The 22,123-nt window shown below is 29.2% G+C and overlaps 1 non-coding gene across 1 annotated transcript; it reads left to right on the top strand.

Moving 5' to 3' along the window:
* The first annotated feature begins 20,893 nt into the window (after nt 1-20,893).
* Nucleotides 20,894-20,965, top strand: Trnae-uuc (transfer RNA glutamic acid (anticodon UUC)). The gene has a single exon. It is a non-coding gene; the product is annotated as a tRNA-Glu (tRNA).
* The last annotated feature ends 1,158 nt before the right edge of the window (nt 20,966-22,123 follow it).

Below are 22,123 nucleotides of genomic sequence, written 5' to 3'. Positions count from 1 at the left end.
GTCAAAATATCAGCTTTTTTCAAAAAATCGGTGAGTATTTTGTTCGTTAAAATCTCTACTTTCCAACAGTGTAAACAAAAATTTACATTAGTATACCATAGTACATGTTCTCGGTAAAAGCAAAAAGCTTGAATTCGAAAATTTTTTTATCATTATTTCAGATTTTGGACTATTTATTAAAATTTACACTTAAATTACTCAAAAACCGTAACATTAATCAATATTAAATGAAATCCTACGTTTTTTGAGTAATTAAAGTGTAAATTTGAGTAAATAGGCCAAAATTGTAAACAATGATAAAAAAATTTTTCGAATTCCAGCTTTTTTCATTTTTTGCATTTTACTAAAACATGTTCTATAGTATACTAATCTAAATTTTTTTTTACACCATCAGAAAATAGAAAATAACAAACGAAATGCCCACCGACTTTTTGAATAAAAGCTGATATTTTGACACGTGAATTTTCGATTGAAAATTAGGGTGTTTTTTTGGTATTAAGTCAAAATAAGGTGAACAAATTAATATTTTAAATCACATAAATTACAGTGTATTTGGGACATAATAAGGTAAGTTTTCACCAAATTTCGTAGAAAAATTTTTGTTTTTGAAAAAGATAAAAATAAAAAACCTAAAACTTTTTGCTCTGAAAAACTATGTTTTGTTGAATTCAAATGGTAATAAAAAAATGTTAATAAAATTTTACATCAACTTTTTGTCAAACCATACAATTTTTTTCGGCATGTTGCTCTTAAAAAAAGGAAGAAATTGAGTTTTTATAAAACTTGGAACTGTTAATTAATTTGCATCAAAACTAATTATGAAATGAAAATTATTTTGATCAATTAATTGTTTCTTATTATTTTTAGGCACTGTTTTTAGTGAAATAATAGGAAAAAAACAAAATTCAATTATGGGCACAGGAAGTAAAATACTGTTGCAAAGTACAGATTTTTCAAAATTTCACAAGAACTGCTTTTAATCGAAAACCGTAAGGATTTGGGATGAACAAGTTACCAAATTCTGAGACTCCTTAAGTTTGCCTATTAGCATATTTTATTTTATCCATTACTTTTGAGACACCCTGTATATCTACCTTAATAATAGTATCCTTTCAGTTCACAAGCAGCGATTTAAAATATTATTTTAAATCACTTAATTTTTCAATTTGTATTAGATATTCACTACACAGAGAAAAAAACTTGCATAGTTTTTTTTCCACTTAATTTAAGATGATAAAGAAGATTTTCATCTTAAATTATGTGGATTTCCGCAGAAATCTAAAAATCTAAAAATCTGGTGGTCTTTTACTACGTTTAACAAATCTTAAATTAAAAAAATGTACCTATACAAATTCTGAACAAACAGAATTTTTTCACGGCATTTTTCCAAATGGTAACAGTTTTCAAAGTTTACCATTGAATAGATAGATGAATGAAATTTGTACTGTAGATAGGTAATTAAATAAATTATAATTGTACAAAATTTCAATTAATTTCATATTCAAAATTCGGGGATAACGGTAAAAAGATGTTCTTTTCCAACAAACGTTATATCTTTTGATCTAGTGCACATACAAATTTGATTTAACTTTAATATGCATGCTGATAACATAACCTTTTATTTGATATATCACACATAACGTTACGTGCTCTACAAGTTACACAATCTTAAATTGAATTTAAAAATACCTCGAAACACCTGTGGAGATCTGTTGGCGATGACCAGCTACCAGTGTAGGAAGTACCGTAATCTCAGTCTGGAAATTCGACATGGTTTACTTTAAAAAATTCTAACTTCTCTTGTAGACATCTTTGAAGTAAGATTTATAAATCATTATACAAGGTGAAACAATAAGCTTTCACATGGTATAACATTTTGTATAGGTTGTCAAACAAAAAAATTGATTTAATAGCATGAGAACATAAAAATAAATTTTTTTTTGCTTTTTGGATGAAATTTCATCGAGTTTAAAAAGTTCTAGCTCTTTTTGTAGATGTCTCATAGACTTGATCGATATATATATATATTTTGAGCTAAGACAATAAGCTTTCAGATGGTGTACAATTTTTTATAGGCTGTTAGGGAAAAAATGCATTTAATATCGTGAGAAGATAAAATTAGGTACGTGTTTTTCGCTTTTTTTTTTTTGATAAATATGATTGTTTTCAATAAATTATTTTTATACTTGTCATTTTACGGAAAAATATAAATTAAAAAAAAACACCAAGGAATACTAAAAAATTGTTTTTTTTTTTTATGAAAGAATAGATTAATGTTATACATATTTAAAAAATGGTCCGGCCCTTTAGATAAATTATTTGGGGTGATTTTTTCCGGTGTAAGAAAACGTGCAACTTAAATTCAATCGAAACAAAATTAAATCACGTAGAAGGGGAATTAAAAGTTTTGTCCCAAACTAGTGTTACTGTGCTTGCTTTCAGAAAAGACAAAAATGGATTGTCTCACTGTTAGCAATTTTCCTTCTTTTTAAAAACTCGGAAAACAATAAAAGATGTTTGAAAATGTTTAAAAGCAGCGCGCTAATAGGGTATACTAGCAATTGTACAAAAATGAATTGTAGGTACACAAATAAAACTTTGAACATGACTTTGATTTATTTAGTCGATCGACTTTAACAAAAAATAATCATTCCTTTTATGTATCTCAATCTATCTTATAATATGGTATGAACCTACTCATCACGCAGAGGTGTAAGCAATAATTATTCGAAACTCAAAATCTATCTTCTCTGTTCTGCTATCAGCGCCACCTATAAAAATATACCAAAAATGCATAAAACATGAAAACGTTCACTGATTGATCAATGATTGAAAGATGAGATTTATTTTTATAGTTTTTTGTTGTTGTTGTTGTGTGATGTGTTTAGTTTCCCAGCATCGCAGCGCAAAGCTGACTGACTTTCCCCTCATATGGGAACTTAAGGGGCCATGGCAAGACACACTAAAGGTTCATGTGCGTACACAATTACAGGGTATACACCTCTCAATTACTCGGCATAATGCACGATAATTACACTCAAATCGACCCCGACCCGAGTATAGTAGCTTAGCTGGCTGGCAGCAACAAATTGTCCCAACTAAAGTACCCAAGTCCGTAGTTGGTCGTTACGGTCCGGTTCCATTTGGACTCTTTTTGTTTATTTTTATTGTTTGAAAAAAAAAACAAGCACTATATAGTCGAGGCTTGTAAGAAAGAACGGGAAAGACAGACTTAATTACCTTCATTATAAGAATTTAATGAGCGACTTGAGCACACCAGCATGGTACGGTTAAGGCAACGTTCATCGTCGTTGTCGTTGTCAACGGAAAAGGCAGCCAGAAGCTAGAGAGTAGTCAACATTCATGTGATTGTATCGTCGTCGTCGTCGTCGTCGGTTGTAGTCATCGTCATTGTAGAGCTCCGTATATCGTGCCTCATGAATAATTCCATGAGAGAAACACTCCACTTTAATATGAGACTCAACAAACTCTACGAATATAGAGTATAGAGCTCTCTGATGGTGATGGTTGAAAAGTGGGAAGTTTTCTTGCATTCGTCCGATCTGAAACCAAACAACAATCGACAGGAGTTTTTTTTTTAGATACAACGACGACGACCGATGAAGGCGACATTAACGTAACGATTGCTATATGTGGAGTATCTATCTAGCTCTGCATCTGGCTGGGGTACATCTCATCTGTGGGTCGTATTTATATACGACTATGGCGAGCAACACCGACGACGACGATGACAAGTAGTTCCTTCGTCGCAACGATTAATTGACGTTGCGCGGTGACATGATGAATGGCGACAAAAACTCAGCACTTGGATCAGGACCATACTACTCGACTCTTATAGGAGAACAGAGCACCATAACAGGAATACATCATGATACTATACTTCAAGAGGACTTGAATCTGATTTATATTCCTGGATTTATACAAGGATAGATATCTCTCTCTTCTCGTTGTACTTCAGAATTAATTTTCACGTATATTATAGACACTAAACTAATTAGGCCCGGTCCTAGATCGTATGGTGTCATCAATAAAATGCAATATTTGTGACAGTCAACCAATTAGGTTGTTGTTTTTGGACACTTGCCAGAAACATCAGAATGAATAATATTTTTTCATTTATACTTATTGCGTAATTAAGTTTTAGTGGAACTGATATTGCGTAGAAGAATTTAGTTTGTAAACAAATGTTTTGATAAATATTGAACTTTGTGGAAATTTTTCTAAGGTGAAAAAAAAAATAGCTCAGCTACTCTTTTATCAAAATCAGATATTTCTTTTTAACGAAACAACTTTTTATCAACTTTTTTTATCAGGTCTCAGAGTTAAAGACGGCATTAATTCATCAATATAGCTACTATTTGAATTATTCTATTTCATTTTCCATGGTTATCAAAAACTATGATAACCATAAAAAAGTGAACATAAAAAAATAATTTTCAAAGACTTAATTACACACTAAATTTTATATAAGATTCTTCTCTTAAAAAAAAAATACGGGTACCATCTTGAAATATTAATAATCCTCGGCAACCTTGTTTAAATGCTGTAAATAACAAAAAATAATCGTTTCATCATATTTTATGGAGTTACATATAAATGTACTAAATTATACATCAAATTTTAGCTATGAATTTATAGGTTATGCCGGATGCCAATGAAAAGTATTCGGCAACTTTGTTTAAATGCTCAAAAAAAGTACCTTCTTGTTGAAAAAAAATGTTGGATACTTGAATTACATTCTCAAAAAATTAAATTCTATAAAATTATTTCTTAGCACATGTTTTATACCTATACCTATATAAAGAGCTATTTTTGTGTGTTTGCTTTTTTTTCAAAATTGTTATAAAGCCAGATAAAGTTTGCAGTTTATAATCCCACCCAAATCATAACACTGGTTATCAAAATTAAACTTTTATTTTGTTACCGAAACAAAAATATGCTTTTCTGACGGTTTTTGGTGTGCTGAACTCGAGTCCGAAGTCAAAAAATTAATCAGCTCCCGTTTTTGAAATATTACCGTTAGAAAATGCAGTACTTTGGGCCTTATTCTTTTATATAAAAAAAATTGTTTGAGCATATTTAGTAACGGTTTTTATAAGAACTATTTCACCTTTTTAAATCTGTTTCAATCTTTTTTACTGCCCGAGATATCCTCAGTTGTTTGGCATATTTTATAAATTTTATAACGTCATTATCTCCTTTATGATAAATATATGAAGCCAAACCCACTTACTTCATTTTAAGATATCTCGGGCAATGCAAACGATATTGAAAAGATTTAAACAGGTATCGGAAGATGAAAAAAAGTTCTTATAGAAACCGTTACTAAATATGCTCTAACAATTGTCCTTATACAAAAGAATAAGGCCCGAAGAACTAAAAAAAAAAAAACGTTTTTTGCATTTTCTAACGGTAATATCTCAAAAACGAGAGATGATTAGTTGTTTCTGACTTCGGATTCGATTTCAGCACACCAAAAACCTTCAGAAAAGTATATTTTTGTGTCGGCAACAAAAGCATTGTAAACCAGTGTAATATTCAGTAGAATATTTGGAGAAAAACAATAACAAATTTTATTCGCAAAAAATTTAATTTTAGTTTTTACAAAATACTTATTATAGTGATGCAATACAAAATAAAGCAAATGTATCTATAAAATCGGATTACTTATAAGAAAAAATAAAAATTGTAATTTTATTTTAGAAAATATTTTAGTTTTATTTTTTACTATAAATAAAAATTGTTTTAACAATTTAGAATTGAATGCATCTATAGGTATCACTTATTTATCAATTTAAAAATATTTTTTTCAAAAATACCAATTTTCTTTGCAGTACTTACTCCGCGGAATTTATTTTAAGTAGGAATTTGTTTTATTGCTAGGTATAATTTTTGTTTACCTTAAGTTTGTTCCCTTTAAATTTCTAGTTCGTATTAGTGCATTACTTTTTTCAAATAATTAGAAATATGCTCTATTATAAAAATAATAATCACATTATTCGGGTAAAGACCATCTACTCTCGTGTATAAGTTTGACAGCTATAAGACAACAATAAACAAGGTTTTTTAACACATTTTCCAAATTTAAACAGTTTTTTAAAGTTATACAACTTTTATAAATCCGAGGGAATATGTTTCCTTAAAACAATGGATACTTAAATAAAATATTTACTCTTCAAAGTAAATTGCTCTTGCGTTTAAGTTTATTGAGTTTGAAATTTCTTAACGTTAATATTATATAGATAAGTGTAACAAAAACGAACATTTCTTTTCCTGGCGTTAAAATAATTGCAGACTTACAAGCGTCAAAGCATTTATGAAAGAATCATATGCATATAAAATAGGAGTTTTGAAAGAATATACATTTTCTGTACACGTGAAACAAATATTGATTGACATACCTATGAATATTTTTGAGAGACTCCCTTTATTCTATTAAATTAACTTAATTTTAAGTTTAAATTAGAATATATTGTATTGAATCTTCACAGCAAATCATATTTTGTTGACTTATTAAGTCTAAAAACACAACTAAAACACAGTGAGAAATTAAGGAAAAAAATAGTACGTATACGCCACCGTGTACGGAAATTTCATTTTTAATAAAGGTAATTTCCAATTTATTTTTGCATAAGTAAATTATGTATATTATTATAAAATAGGTTTTAAAATTTCTCAAAGATTTTCTTTACATTTTGAGGATCTCATTCAAGATGCATTCAAAAAATTAAAAAAAAAAAAAAATTATGGAAAATACATAAAAAGTTTTTTAATTTTCTGAGCATTCATTTATTATTGAAAGTAAGTTGGAATGCACTCTTTTATATTCTGACTATTAATACATTTTTGCGATACATTTTCATTCAGAAAATGACTTTGTTTAAAAGGAAGTAAGATAACATTGTATTGTATCGTAATCATTGCATTGATAGACATTAATTTATGTACCTATTCAGTTTATCGATTTATACCCAGAAATTACACAACTAACAAGCATGAATATTTTATGTTAAAAAAAACCTTGTAATTTCCATAACAGTGCAACATACAATTTTCTTTAAATTGTCTAAGCAAAAAAAAAAAAAAATTAAGCTAGATATATGTATAAAATATTAATTAAATGGTCATGTAGTGTCAATCGGTTTCATTGTGTTTGCCTTTTATTTATTATTTACGAAGCGACATTGTCTATAAGCAATTAATCCAATCTATTTGCTAATAGACCATACACATGCACATAATAGAGGAGGTACCTATACCTAACCTAACTTGAAATACGAGCATGCATTTAAAACAAAAAGGGGATGTTTGATGCATTTGTGTTTCTGGGTATACAATTTCATTGTCAAATAAATAGATTCTGGTAATAGAATTTAAATCATGTTCCTTGTCTATGATTTGAACTTGTTTGTGGTTGCAGTTGTAAACAATGAACCACAGCTAACAAAGGAAATAATCTCTTTCTCTGACAATGAAATAGGGGCAGAGCTTTAGGTCTTGTATTTCTTTATAAATTATAAATTTGTAGTGCAATACGAACTTATTTGTTATTTAGTGTTTGGAAAGTTAATGTTTTTCAGATTACAAATGATTGGATGGATAAGACAATTAAATAAATAATATAGTAGTCCAAGAAATATAATTACAGTCCGTAAAGAATTAAAAATATTGCACAATAAGAACTGTCAAAATATGACAGTTAAACAAATTTGTCAGTTAAAACTGATCTGAGACAAACAATGCATTCCCAATGTACTTATTCAATAATTTTTCAGCTAGGTTTTGAAGAAATCCAAACATGGTTTTAGGTAAAGTTTAAGACTTTCCTACTGCAAAATCATCGAGGTGGAAAATGTGATGTCGAGGCATTTTTTTAAATCGAAATAATATTTAATCAAAGGTTTTTTCTCATTTACCAATTAAAATAACAGGCACGCAACTGGGAATATATATGTTTCGGTTAGAAAAGTTTCCATTCCTAATATACTCAGAGCCTGTTTTAGGGGGTGGGCAGCCTGGGCCGTCGCCCAGGGGCGCAAGAATTGAGGGGCGCCGCAGGCTCCCCGAACTTTTACAAAAGTTATATAAATAACGAAGTCTTTCCAATCGATGTTTTATTTTTTTTTACATTCACAAAGGCGCCCCAATTTGTTTCTATTTTACATTTTCAACGGCGCTCGTATTGTTTGTCCTAAACTTTTTGAAGAATGAAGGCGCCCCCCAATTTTGGGTTAATTTATTTGGCTTCCGGAAGGACAATGGTGTCCAAAATCTTCGTTCATCTTTGAAGAACAAGGCGCCCCAATTTCTTTTGAAAGACTAAAGCAATCCTAATATTCCTCCTACCAATTTAATTTTTACAAAGGTGCCCCTATAGTAATGAATAAGGAAAGAGAAGGGAGACGGACAGAATCCCGAAATTAAAAATCCAGAAAGCCCAAAATCCAGAAAACCCTAAATTCCGAAAACCCAAAAACACAAAATCCCGAAAACCCACAATCCCAAAATCCCGAAAACCCAAAATCCAGAAATGCCAAAATTCACAGCTTCTCCATTTCTCATAAAAACTACGTTTGTGTGTGAGAATAAAAAAATAGGTCTGTTCGTTGTTCCCCCCTCCAGGGCACTCTAACTCATTTCAATTAACTGTGAAAAAATCAGAATTTCTCGGGTTTTCATTTTACATCGAACACCTCAGAGCTTTAGTTTCATCAGCGAACATCGAACACAGAGGAAATAACTCTGGTTGAAAAAGGAGCTACAAAAAACGCTTGACAACGAATTCGGAGCGACCCAGAGTGCCCTAGAGCTCACAACGAACAAACCTTATACTTATAAAGGTATGTTGTTTTCGATTGGCCGTCCGGAAGCGCCTGGAATCATTAAGAAGCGTGCTGCAAGTTTTTTATTCTCCTAGTGAAAAAACAAAACACAATATTTGATTTTTCACCAATACAGATATAATACAGTCAAATAAGGAGAAAAAAGGGGTAAATCTCGGAATGAATGTTAGTAGAAATTTTTTTTGCTCAATATCTTCCTTTTGCCATTCTATAACATATCTCAAAAGTCTAGAAAAATCTCATGTCCGCTTGTCGCGATTTCAAGGTCAAATCGCGAAATGGAAATTTTCAAAATTAGCAAAAATAGGCTATGGTATTATATACACATATGATACATGATTTCAAGGTATTTTTTAATGCTGATTCCAAAAAATCTAAAATCAAGACAATCTGACGTCTCTGGAAAAAGTAATACCTATTTTTCATCTGTCAACTCATATTATTATAACAGTTGCAAACTTACTGCCGAAAAACCCTTAAAAGTTATGGTAGATGAACCAAATTTTGCATGAAGATTTTAGAATCCATCATTATTAAAAATCAAAACAATCCATTACAAAATATATATATACCTACGAAATAATGGTATTTTTTGATGGAGGGGCAAATTTTAGGATATGCACTAAAGAAGATTTTTGTTCATCTTAGGAATAAGTGCTAATAGGCTAATTTTTTCATTTTAATCTTTGTTTGGATATTCTTTAACTACCCTCAAAAATCTAAAAAAATCTCATGTCAGCAAGTCCTAATTTTCTTGGTTTGAAGATAAGGTGCAGATTTTAAAAAATTAATAAGAAAAGTTTAAATTTTTATATGTATACCAACATAAGCGACATGAGTTAAAGGTATTTTTTAACACTTATTCCAACAAAACTCACAAACAAGTCAACCTGACCATCCCTGAAAAGTAAAGCACCTTATTCATGTTGATCTGACACAAATATCTAAAGTGTAGTTTTTCAATTTTTTAAAATCTGCACCTTATCTTCAAACCAAGAAAATTAGGACTTGCGGACATGAGATTTTTTTAGATTTTTGAGGGTAGTTAAAGAATATCCAAACAAAGATTAAAATGAAAAAATTAGCCTATTAGCACTTATTCCTAAGATGAACAAGAATCTTCTTTAGTGCATATCCTAAAATTTGCCCCTCCATCAAAAAATACCATTATTTCGTAGGTATATATATTTTTTGTAATGGATTGTTTTGATTTTTAATAATGATGGATTCTAAAATCTTCATGCAAAATTTGGTTCATCTACCATAACTTTTAAGGGTTTTTCGGCAGTAAGTTTGCAACTGTTATAATAATATGAGTTGACAGATGAAAAACAGGTATAACTTTTTCCAGAGACGTCAGATTGTCTTGATTTTAGATTTTTTGGAATTAGCATTAAAAAATACCTTGAAATCATGTATCATATATGTATATAATACCATAGCCTATTTTTGCTAATTTTGAAAATCTCCATTTCGCGATTTGACCTTGAAATCGCGACAAGCGGACATGAGATTTTTCTAGACTTTTGAGATATGTTATAGAATGGCAAAAGGAAGATATTGAGCAAAAAAAATTTCTACTAACATTCACTCCGAGGTTAAACCCTTATTTGACTGGATTAATATTAAATTTTAGAATTGGGTGGAAGCGATTCAAAGTTTTTTATTGTATTCAGAATGAGTGAATCATTGAGTGATTCCAATCGAAAAGGAAAACGACATTAATGTACCTAGTTGAAAAAGTTTTTGAAAAAATATTGTTCAAATAAGACCAACTGTACCTAATCTTTAAATGTGTTTAAACAAAAAAGTCAGAGATAAAGGTAGTCTTGTCAATTTAGCCTAAATGACATGAATAATTAATTTTTTTTTAAGTTAACCTTTTTAAGTTAATACACTGCACATTTTTAATAAATGCATTAACAAGTATATGAGAGGTAAGACATAATCTGCTATTGCTTATTTTCGTGATTTTAAAAAATTGTTTTTAGATGAATTTTTTTTTAGAGGCGCCACTTGCAATCTTGCCCAGGGGCGCCGGTAGTGCTTAAACCGGCACTGAATATACTCAAAAAAAAAGCGTTCCCGGACATGCCCAATGTCCATAACTCAAAAATAGAAATTCAAATGGCTTAAAAAGACATTTAAGTTAATTATTTTTAAGAATTTCCTTTCTTAAACACTTATACACAATAATCTATATAAAGTTGTCCCAAGAAAAATTACGCATCGTACCAACATTTCTTAAAGTGTCAGTATTTTAATCATCTAACGTAAAAAAGGTGATGCAATCAGTTTTAAAAGTTGATATTATATATGTAAATTTATCATTCCGAACTTTTATATAAAATGTATGTTATAAAATAGTTTTAGTTTCATATTTAAGTAGCGTACATCAATTAACCGTCATTTCGGGAACGCTTGTTTTGGGGTATAGTTAGATTAAAATTTTAATTTTTTGGTGATATTATGATAAAAAAATCCAAGCCACTACGATATAATCTCAAATATATTTAGTTTTATCTTGTGATATAAAAAATAAAAATAAATCTAGGTCAAAACGTCATTTCCAGAAAAGCTCTTAAAATCTGAATTAAAAAATGTGGTCTTACACACATAATTCTGCATCTTTTGGATATTTTTAATCGGTATCTTATCTAATTATGGCTGTAATATATTTACACTATTATCAAAAAAGTTACCAAAAAAACAAATGCAAAAATTTTGTATGGCCTAAGTAGTTATTTGGGACATGCATAGAAAAATTTTTTTTCGAAATCGGTCTCTGAACCAAGAAATAAAGTTATATTTGATTCATTTAAGACCTACTATCTTAACCCTCTGTCGGCACACGGGTGCGAATTTGACAGGACATAAATAAAACGTGGTCACAAAAAGTGTCTTTATAAGGGTGATAATACATTTTTTTGGAATTGTGAATACAATATTCGAATTCCTCGGAATATTCTACATCAATTTCATATATGATTCTCTATCAAATAGTGAGACCGAAAAAAGTTCTAGAGACATGAAAAAGTATAAACTAAATTCGCAAAAAAAGGTGGGCCTACAGAGGGTTAATATAATGATACATCATGCACATTGATAATACTTCTAGACCTCTAAAGTGGTTTTGAAGAGATCACAATCATTTAGAGGAACGTTTTTCTAGTATACTAAATCTGGGGTTTTGTGGTTAATTTGAAAAATATACCTTTTTGTGCTTTGCCCGTTCATGAACCGATGAATTATATTTTTAAGCGAATTTAAGCGAACATTTGAGCATGAAATTTTTATAATAAAACAAAGTTGATTTTTTTTTAAGAATTTGGTCCTCGAAATTTCTCACCTCCATGATTTTGGGCCTACTACTGGAATCTCCCTTCCTGCCTTTGTTTACCACAAAAAAAAAAACTATATGGTATAAAATGAATTAAGGAAACGTTCAAGAAATTGACCCTTCATTTCTTTAAACGCTGACTGTTTCTACTTCTTGAACATGAAGCCCTTTTCAATGATTTTCATTCACGTGCATTATGAAGATGGAATGGTGCAGTCTGCTATAGCAATTGTTGTTGTTGTTGCTTAGGAATAAAAATCACTGAGACAGACAGATAGATATTAAAGCAACAGGAGGTTCCCTTGGGAATTTCACTTGTGTATGCCATTCGCATAAAGCTGCAATTTCTGTAGAATTCCTAAAGGTTGATCAGAAAAAAAAAAGAATGAAAAAAAAAATGAAGAAGAAAATTTCCATTTTTTTACGCTTTGCTTATTCTTATTTTATTTTATCAGATATTTTATTGGTTTAGTACAAAAGAAGAAAATGAAATACAAAAAAAAAAACGTAACTAAGCTAAACATAAGAGTCTCTGAATGGATTGATGTATACGAACGTTTTGAAGATGGATTGGCATAATATGAAGACGAGAACGAGAAACATCAGCACCATAATTTTATGCGCGCCAGAGAGACGTTAGTGGTGCGGTAAGGGTTGATGAGAAAATCTAAAGAGTACACGAGTTATTCTGTGCTATGGTGATGGGTATGAAGGGTACTTTTTTCTTATGATGTGCGAGACATGGATGCGAGGCTAACACGTGACTCTGCTGAAAGATTAGCATATGTTCGTTGGCAAAATTGGAAATAAATCTCCGTGAAGTTATCCAATTAAAGAGGAAACAATTCGACATTCTTTTGTGTCGTTTTTTTCTCTTTTTTTTTTGTTCTTTTTTTTGCTTAAACATTTTCTCTTGATTTGGTGACTTTTATACGCTGAAGCACGTCTTCTATTTTTTCTCTGATATAAATGAATAAATCCGTGGGATCAAGTACGTTCTTTACGTGCGTAGGGTAATTATTGTTATATAATATGAAATGTCTTTTCAATTTGAGATTTTCTTTGAGGTATTAAAATACTAAGATTCAATACGACAGTTCTGAAGTAAGAAGTTATTACATAATAATTTATCTGAATCCTATAATAGTAGTGCCTACGTACTCTGGATGTTAAAAGTAGATTTTAAAGATTGATGGAAAACTTTATACGTAAAATATTTATTTAGCGGTATAGGAAGCACTTAAGTCAGTCCTTTTGACAAATTTTCGATGAAATTTTGCCGAATCTCATTTGAAAATTTCAACCTAAATCCAAGTTGAAGAAATATATCTGCGATTTTTTTTACAGAATTACAGATTTACAGGAAAAAACAACTTTCCATTGCCATTTACATAACGATGAAACATAATGAAATTTGAGTAGGTAGGTATTTTTAATTTGAACTTTTCATGAAATTTGGCTCAATTAAAAATTTCAATGTGCTAAACAAAAAAAATCCACTTTTTCTACAGAATAAGAAATATACTCAATAATTCCAGTATTCTTGAATAAGTGTATTAGACATACACCAATTTTTTTGCAATCAAATATTAAACAACTTCCAAAAATTCAATTTAAAAAAAGGGATTCTGGGTCAAAATTTCTTTATTTTCAATTCCCAATTTGGAAAAAACTTCCGGAAATGTTCTCCCTTTTCGCTTTTTCATCATTATTAACGAAAAAAATGTAAATACCGTAGATATATTATTTGAGGTCAAACTAATTCAAATGATTTATGGTTCAAAGTGTAGGGGATAAACTAAAACATACTCAAAACCAATATTGATACTGTTGAAACGAAATAGTTTTATGGTAATACCTAAACGGTGGAAAAAGACATGAGTAATTCCATGTGAAAAGAATATAGGAAAAATAATTGCGTCATAAAATCTTTTTGTGTCATTTTTAAAGGTTCCTTAGCTCAAAATATAAACTTCTTAAAATAAATAAACCCCCAAAAAAATAGCAAATGAGTAGTATGAATTAATTCCAATTTTTGAGAGGAAAAAATACCATGATCTTAAATTTCATTTTTGCATATATCTTGCAACTTTGTATATAATTGAATAAATTTTTTTTTTTGCATTCAAAGGGTGATTTTTACTCTTTGTAAGACCGTTATTATACTTTTAAGCTTTTTTTAAGTTTGTTGTTGTTAGTTTTTCTAAGCATACTTATTTTTAACAGAGTTAAAACTAATTCCCTTTACTTTAACTAGAAATCTCACTATAGTAAGAAGATGAAATTTAACAGAGAAATCGTTCTGGACGAATGATATTTCAATACCTAATTTTGTTTGGAAAACTGAAAGCATTTATTGAAATTTGGAAAAGTATATGATATTATTGACGTTTTGAAATATTGATTCGACTTATTTACATAAAACAAATAGTTGCTCTTCACGACTCGAGTTTGCGACGTGCAATGTCCAATTGACTCCCTTTATTCTGTTGACTTAACTTAATTTTAACTCTAAATCAGAATATATTGTATTGAATCTACACAGCAAATCATATTTTGTTGACTTATTTAATCTAAAAGTGATAAGTTAAGGAAAAAAAAATGGTACGTATACGCCACAGTGTGTTGAATTTTTTTTTAAATGAAGGTAATTTAAAATTTATTTATTTATTTTACTTTAAAAAATATGCCCACGTTCAGGTTATTAATCTTATCAAAAAGGAAAGTGTTTTTTCATTAAAATATATTAGTACGCTTTGCTTTGCTAAACTCAATAAAAAAAGAGGAAAATAAAACGAAAAACACTTTGCTTCATAAACAAATTGTTATAAAAACAATATGTTGTGTAAGGACATTAAACTTTAAGGTTAATGCAATGAGTTGACTAGTATTTCAGCTAAATTTATAGTCGATGGCTTTAATAGTTTTCGAGTTGTGTTGCATAGCGCAAAAAAAAAAAACATTTCGAGAAAAATAAGTTTAAAGTTTTCGTTCATTAAACGTTTGGGTTTGGGTATTATATAGGGACTTTTGTGGCTTCATATAAAAAATTAAGATGAAAAAAAGAATTTTTTTAAGCAAATAATAAAATCAAGCAAAAGTAAAATACCCAAAATTGGTCCCAAATGAAAGGAATTTTTATTACTGTAATGTACAATATTTAAACAAAATATTTTTGTTTTGAAAATTGGACAAGGGCAGCCATTTGACAAATAAAAGGGAGTACCTGAAAGTTTCAAATTGTCAATTGTTTGAGATAATTTATTAATAAATAATATATATAGTAAGGGCCCTAAATATCTGCCTTGTGGTATTCCAGATTAAAAACAGAAGTTGTTTGATAGTAAATCGTTAAAAACCATTGAGTAGGATCTATTCAATAAATAAGATTGAAGCCACAATAAATCCTAGTAGGTATTTTTTCGTAAAATAAGAAAGAGTTATATAAAATTTAAGTTATTATTTTCTACACAAAAAAAAAATCATAACTTTTAAAGTGGTTTAAATTTTCAGAAATGATCGATTATTATTAATGTTATTTATCAAAACTTTTTGTTCTAAGAATCCCACAAATTGTTTCAGTTCAGCTTTCAATTTCCAAGAAAATGTAATTGTTATTTTAAAAAGTGTATTTATTTAAAATAACACAAATGTCAACTCTTTAAAACAAAGCTGAAATAAAGTCATCTCATTTTTTGTTTTTGTCATCGATTCAACGCAGTCACAAAACTATGTCAATACAAAATTTAAAAAAAAAAAAAAAAAATAAACAAAAAAAATTTCCGCCGTATTTTATATTTGTTTATCTCTCTGTCTCCGTTTTGTATAGTTCGAATCGAAATACTCATACGTCACCTCCTTTCTTCATACGTCAATCTAATGAAAACTGTTGTGCTCCCATAAAAATAAAAAAAAAAATATATATATTTCATTCGTCCATGAAATATGTGTTTGTTTACGAACGATATGCTCTGTTTCAAATGCAAACCGGCTGTTGCTGTTGATACAGACGTATTCATTTGCATGCATTGAAAATTTATTATGAAGTTTCTATACTGTATAGACTGACTGTGTAGTGTGCTTGTGCTGACCAAACGTTAATAATAAATTGTATCTACATCTATTCACTCTTGCTATGAAACAGAGAACACAATCTTGGCGTGGCGAAGCAAAAAAAAATAAATTCAAAAAAAGTTGAAAAAATCGCATCAAAATTCAAAGCGATGAATGAGTCAGCGAGCAAAATTTATAGCGAAAATAGATCAACAAGCACATATTTTATAGACGAGATTTTTTCAAAAAAAAAAAAAATTAAACTAAAAAAAAACATCTGTTGTTTTTGGTTTATTTTGTGGGGATTAAGGATTTGAATAATGCGTAAAACCATGTTGCATCACACTATGATTGATTTACGATCAACGGAAACATGGTTTATTCTAAGTGTGTTCTTAGAATTTTTAACATGTTTTGTTTTTTTCAATTATTCACAATCTTAATTTGCGTTTTGCTGATTAAATTATTTTTCTTGTATTATAATTAAAGAAAAAAAAACAGCAAACAAACAAGACACACAACTTTATTTTACTTGCATTTCGAGATTAAGTTTTTTGCCGGAAGTGAATAATATCACACATAACAACAGGAAATGTTTTTTATTTGCTTCCTGTTAAATAACAGAATTTATAAAATATTTTTTGTATTTTTTCTGCAAATCGTTATTATAGCTTTTAATATTTTTTTTTTTGTTTGTACTAACCAACTGACATTTTTATATGTTAACTCATTTTCAAGGGATTTTTAAATAAATTCAGGAATTTTTTATTAGTGTTATTTAGCCATCATATATCTAATCTCTAAGTCTTACAAACTTATTGAAAAACTAATTCTTCGACCTGAATAAAATTTCTTGGTTGACTTTTCCTGTCTGTACGTGACGTTTCTTTATTTTTGTTTCAATCTCTAAGTACAATGAGAAGCAGGGAGCTTAGTTTTGTATGTTCTTCAAAGAATGTTGAGAAAATACCAATAATAAAACTGATTTGTCTGTACGTGACCGTGGAAAAGCTTATAAATTATGAGAAACGAAGAATGCCACTTAATTGGTTGAATAAAATGGAGTTTTAGAAAAAAAAAATAAAAATCATTAAAGCCTTTTTTTAAAAACAAAATTATTTTTATGCATTCATTTTTCAAAAGAAAATTTTGCATGATTTTTTTGAAAAAAAAAAAACATTGATCAAAAAACTTTAAAACGAAATTTCGACAACATTTTCAAAAAATTTGTTTTATATTGAAAACCTTGTACAATTTTAACCTTACATTTGCTGATTGCTTCTGTATGAAAAAAATTCTTTGAAATCGGTTAGGTCGTTTGCGAGAAAATCAAAAATAAAAAAATAAAACGATTTTTATTCAAACAATGGGACTCATTTGCAGCATTGGATACATCCAATTTCTGGAAATTAAAATCGATAAAGCCGTTTTTTGAAGAAAACAAAATACTTTTCTCTTTGGATTTTATGACAGTTAACGTTAATTGAACTATTTGTTCGCACTTTAAGTTAGTGTGGCAAATATGGCTCCCGCCTTAACTTTTTTCTAAATTAAAGCATAATTTCAAACTCATTTTATTTAAAAAGTCCTTAAAATCATTTTTATTTCAGTCTTTAAATCATAAATCAAGAAAATTTCAGAAAAAGTTGTCAATTTAATACAAAATCCAAAAAAACAAAACTTCAGCAAAAAAAAAGTAAAATAATATGAAAAGTACGTGTTTCCAAAAGACAATTTTTATTTGCTTGTGGGTTTATGTTTAGAAAATACAGAGGTAGGCCGTATTTAACACCTGGGACGGGACACACTCATTCTACTTGATAATTTTGTTCAAATTGCTAAAAATATTAAATAAAAAACCATTTGTACTTCGGTTAATATGGACCACAATAGGATGGTCAATAATGTACAATGAAAATCATGGGAAACGGATGAAATGCACATCGTTAAAATATGAATAAAATTAGGTATAATAAAATAAAGAAGACAAATTAATAAATTTTAAACTAAGTACCTACTTATTGAAGAGATGATATGAGATACCAAATGGAATGCTCTTATTGTTCCACCTTTTTGGTGAATGATAGATTCGATACAAAGTGAATCCAAAATGCATTCCATAGATTTAGAGCTTAAAACTTTTTACTGGCTGTGAAAACCCATTTTTACTTGCGATATAGGTACTATATATCAAGTTATGCATTCGTACAAAAAAAAAGTTGAGATAGCATTTTTCCATGACATTACGATGGTAGAGAACAGTGGCGTATCCAGAAAAAAATTTGGAGGGGGCTAGAAAATTTTTCAAACATTTTTTAGAGGGGTACGAAAAATTTTTCTCTCTATTTTATTCACCTTTGATCGAGAGTGAAGCGCTGTGCTGCGATACTGAAAGTGGTATAGTAGCATTTAACTGCTCTCGACGTCGACAGCTTCGTACTGCTGTCTCCTGTTTTTAAAGTTCTTGTTCCGCAATTCGACTGAAAGTGAATTGAAATCACTTTTAGATTTCACGTGAAATAAAATATCATATTCTTCATTTGGATCAATTTCAAAAACTTCGAAATTGCTTCGAACTGTCATAGCTGAAGGATCATCCTTTTTAATTTTGTTTCTGAAGTTAAATTATTACTGCTGGATGCAATTTTATCGGCAATTTTAATGAAAAAAAAAGAAGAATTCAAGAGAAAAAATAAGGAGACACAAATAAGTTATGATAATATTTTGTCTAAAAATTATAGATTCATTAAAAAAGGCACCAAATTTACAAACAGAAATAATGTGAATTGAATTCGATCAGAAAATCTAAATGAGTGAAAAATGCAGAAAGTGAAAGCCTAGAAACTAATTTTCCATTAAATTATTTTAGATGTTTAATTCGAAATATATATTTTTTCGTAATATGTTGCTTTTATAATCCGAATTCGAAGTCCAAACTGGCATTTGCTGAAAGAAACCATTAGTTACATATGTTGACCACTAAGATTTTGAGATATCAAATATTTCTATTTCCAATAGCTTTGAGAAGTATATAATTTTTGAAAAAAGTGTTTATCGAGATTGCATAAGAACTTTTGCAAAATTACACGGTGATGATATTCGACGTACGTATTATATTAAAAAGTGATCTGAAGAATTTCGAATTGGACTTAAATCCGAAAAAAACCACCCAACCCCCAGCTACAGCTAAGGCTCTTACTCAAACAAACACAAATAGCCGTTTCAGAACTTGGAGGGGGCTCGAGCATGTGAGCTGCCTCTAAATCTATAAGATTTACGAACAAGTTTCAGTGAAGCATATACATTACAATGAAATTATGTAAAAAATAACATGATCTGGAAGGCTTGGGGGGGGGGCTTGAGCCCCCTGAGCCCCCCCCTCAATACGCCACTGGTAGAGAATGCCAAAAAAGTGGATCCCAGAAGTCCGTCTGTCTGTCTAAACGGATGGACCGATTGATGTCAAACTTGGTATGTAGCATTAATTCGCGACTCTCCAGAATTAAATTTTTTTGACCAAAAATAACGATACTTTTCATATACCGATTTTAGTAAAATTGAAATTGCTCAAAAACGGCTCCAACGGTTTTGTTTAAAAAATTCAAATACATATAAGTTTAAAGACAAGGTCTTACTTCTAATAAAATTTTTTTTTTGAAAATCATTATTACCGGTAGGTACCTGCCATAGAACCGTTTTTTTTTTTTTTCAAATCCGATTATCTCCGAAACTGCTTATTTGATTTCAACGAAACTTTTTGTGAGAAAGCATTTATACAATTTAAATATAAACCAACAAACAAGTTTTCAAAAAAAATAACTTTTGGATTTAAAAAAAAATTTGAAAATTTTTTTTTGAAAAATCAAATTTTCGAAAACGGGACATTGAATTTTTTTGAAATTATGTTTTAAGATGTTGATTAGTGATTTCTACAAAATGGCATACCAATTTTATTTTAAAACATTTTTTCCAAAAAATTATTTATAAAAAAATTAGTTTTTTTAAAAAACGGCTCTAACGATTTTGAAAATTTTTTTTCTAAAAATGCATCAAAATCAATCAAAACTGCGTTCTTGTTTTAGAGGGCAATTTGATTCCAGATTTTATTTTATTTTTTAATAAAACCAATTTAATTTTTTTTTTTCCAAATTTCTATATAAAAAGTCTTAAAAATTTAAGCAACTTTAACTCTAAGAGCAAGTTCGTGCTACCCAGTCGTGCATTTTATTTATTATAGCATTTGAGAATTTTGATATATACATATTTTTTTGTTTTTTTTTTTTAATTCAAATTGCAAATTGCAGACCAAAAATCGCACCTTCGAGGTTGAAAATCGAGACCTGTTATCCACAAATATTAAGTTTGTTCCTTATAATTTGCACTGCAATGGAGACAGACCACTGTTAACTCATTTTCTTCACGAAATTTGAGACCTTTTGACTACATAGAGCTCACCATACCACACAATACACAAAACCACCCTTTCAATTTCACTGTCAACAATCAAAGTGCATAACAAATTCACCCCAATCCAAATTATCTTATTGGTTATAATTTCATAAATACTCAGAGCTCTTGTGAGTCGTATAATTTTCTGCTGATATCAAAACGTGTATTTGCCACTTCATTATTCATATCCCATATGGTCTAGTGGCTAGGATATCTGGCTTTCACCCAGAAGGCCCGGGTTCGATTCCCGGTATGGGAAATATTTTTTTTTTAATTTTTGTTTTTTTTTTATACTTATTTTTTTTTTCTAATAAACAAATTAAATGTATCGCCATTTTGCAAACATCGTTGCACAGTCTTTTATTTGCTTGTTTTCACGCTAATATAAACTGAAAACTTTTCTCAATAAAAAAGAAGAAAACCTTCAAGCTTCAACAGAAAGATAGAGAGATACACCATCATGAAAAAAAAAAACTTTTAAACTTTTGCTATGAAAAGGTTTGAGAAATGAGAAGCAAATAAAAAATACAAAAAAACTTTGGTGTCATAATCAAGACTTCTACGGAATGGAATTTGTTTATTTCTTTGGAATTCTTTTTATTTATCTTCACTTTTTTTGTTGAAGATAAACGACTTTTGAAACGAGTAGAGATTTTTTTTAAATATTGTTATTGTAAAGCATGATATTGGACTTATTGCAGCTATTAACAATAGATTTCAGAAAAGGGTAAGAGAAACGTTGTTAAAACAGTTAAAAAGGTTTTTTATGTTATCATTTTTTTGGTGGAACAAAACAAATGATGCCATTTAAACTTTAAAACTTAGATATTATTTATGAGCTTCGCAATTTTAATATCTTTGTGATAGTATTAATGAAGGTATCGTAAAGTGTAAAGAAAAGAGTTTAAAAGCAGAAATAAAGTTGTGCGTTGACGAAATTTGGCCATTAAAACTAATTTTATTCATTATATTAAATTTAAACTTTAGGGGTCAATAAATTGGAGCATTCTTTATAAGTTTGAGTTTAACTTCTTTAAATTACAATACACTGATGGCTTTCAGGTTTTCTCAAGAACTTACTATTTTGTTCTTTTTAAATAAAAGAAAAACTCCTTTTCTGGACATCACCTTTCTATGTTTTTGTTCAGGTTTAGATTTTTAATAAGAATATTATCCAAATGTGTCTTAAATAAAGTCGTTTAATGTTATAGGTTTGTTAAGCAGGCTTAAGGTACATTTTTTTGACGTGATAATGTCTTATAAACCGATGAACCATGGCAGCCACCACAAAAAAGTGACGCCAGTTTCTAGCGTTCCACTCTCGCACGTTCAATTAAAAATTAACTATTAGAGATACAAAAATCTTCTATAGCTTATTTGAAAGATAATAATATAAAGTTAAATACATTTGAAGGAA

This window comes from Episyrphus balteatus, chromosome 1 (assembly GCF_945859705.1).
Source record: "Episyrphus balteatus chromosome 1, idEpiBalt1.1, whole genome shotgun sequence".
Taxonomy (NCBI): domain Eukaryota; kingdom Metazoa; phylum Arthropoda; class Insecta; order Diptera; family Syrphidae; genus Episyrphus; species Episyrphus balteatus.
The sequence above is the reverse complement of the archived record's forward strand: the minus strand, read 5'-3'. Positions and strand labels throughout refer to the sequence as shown.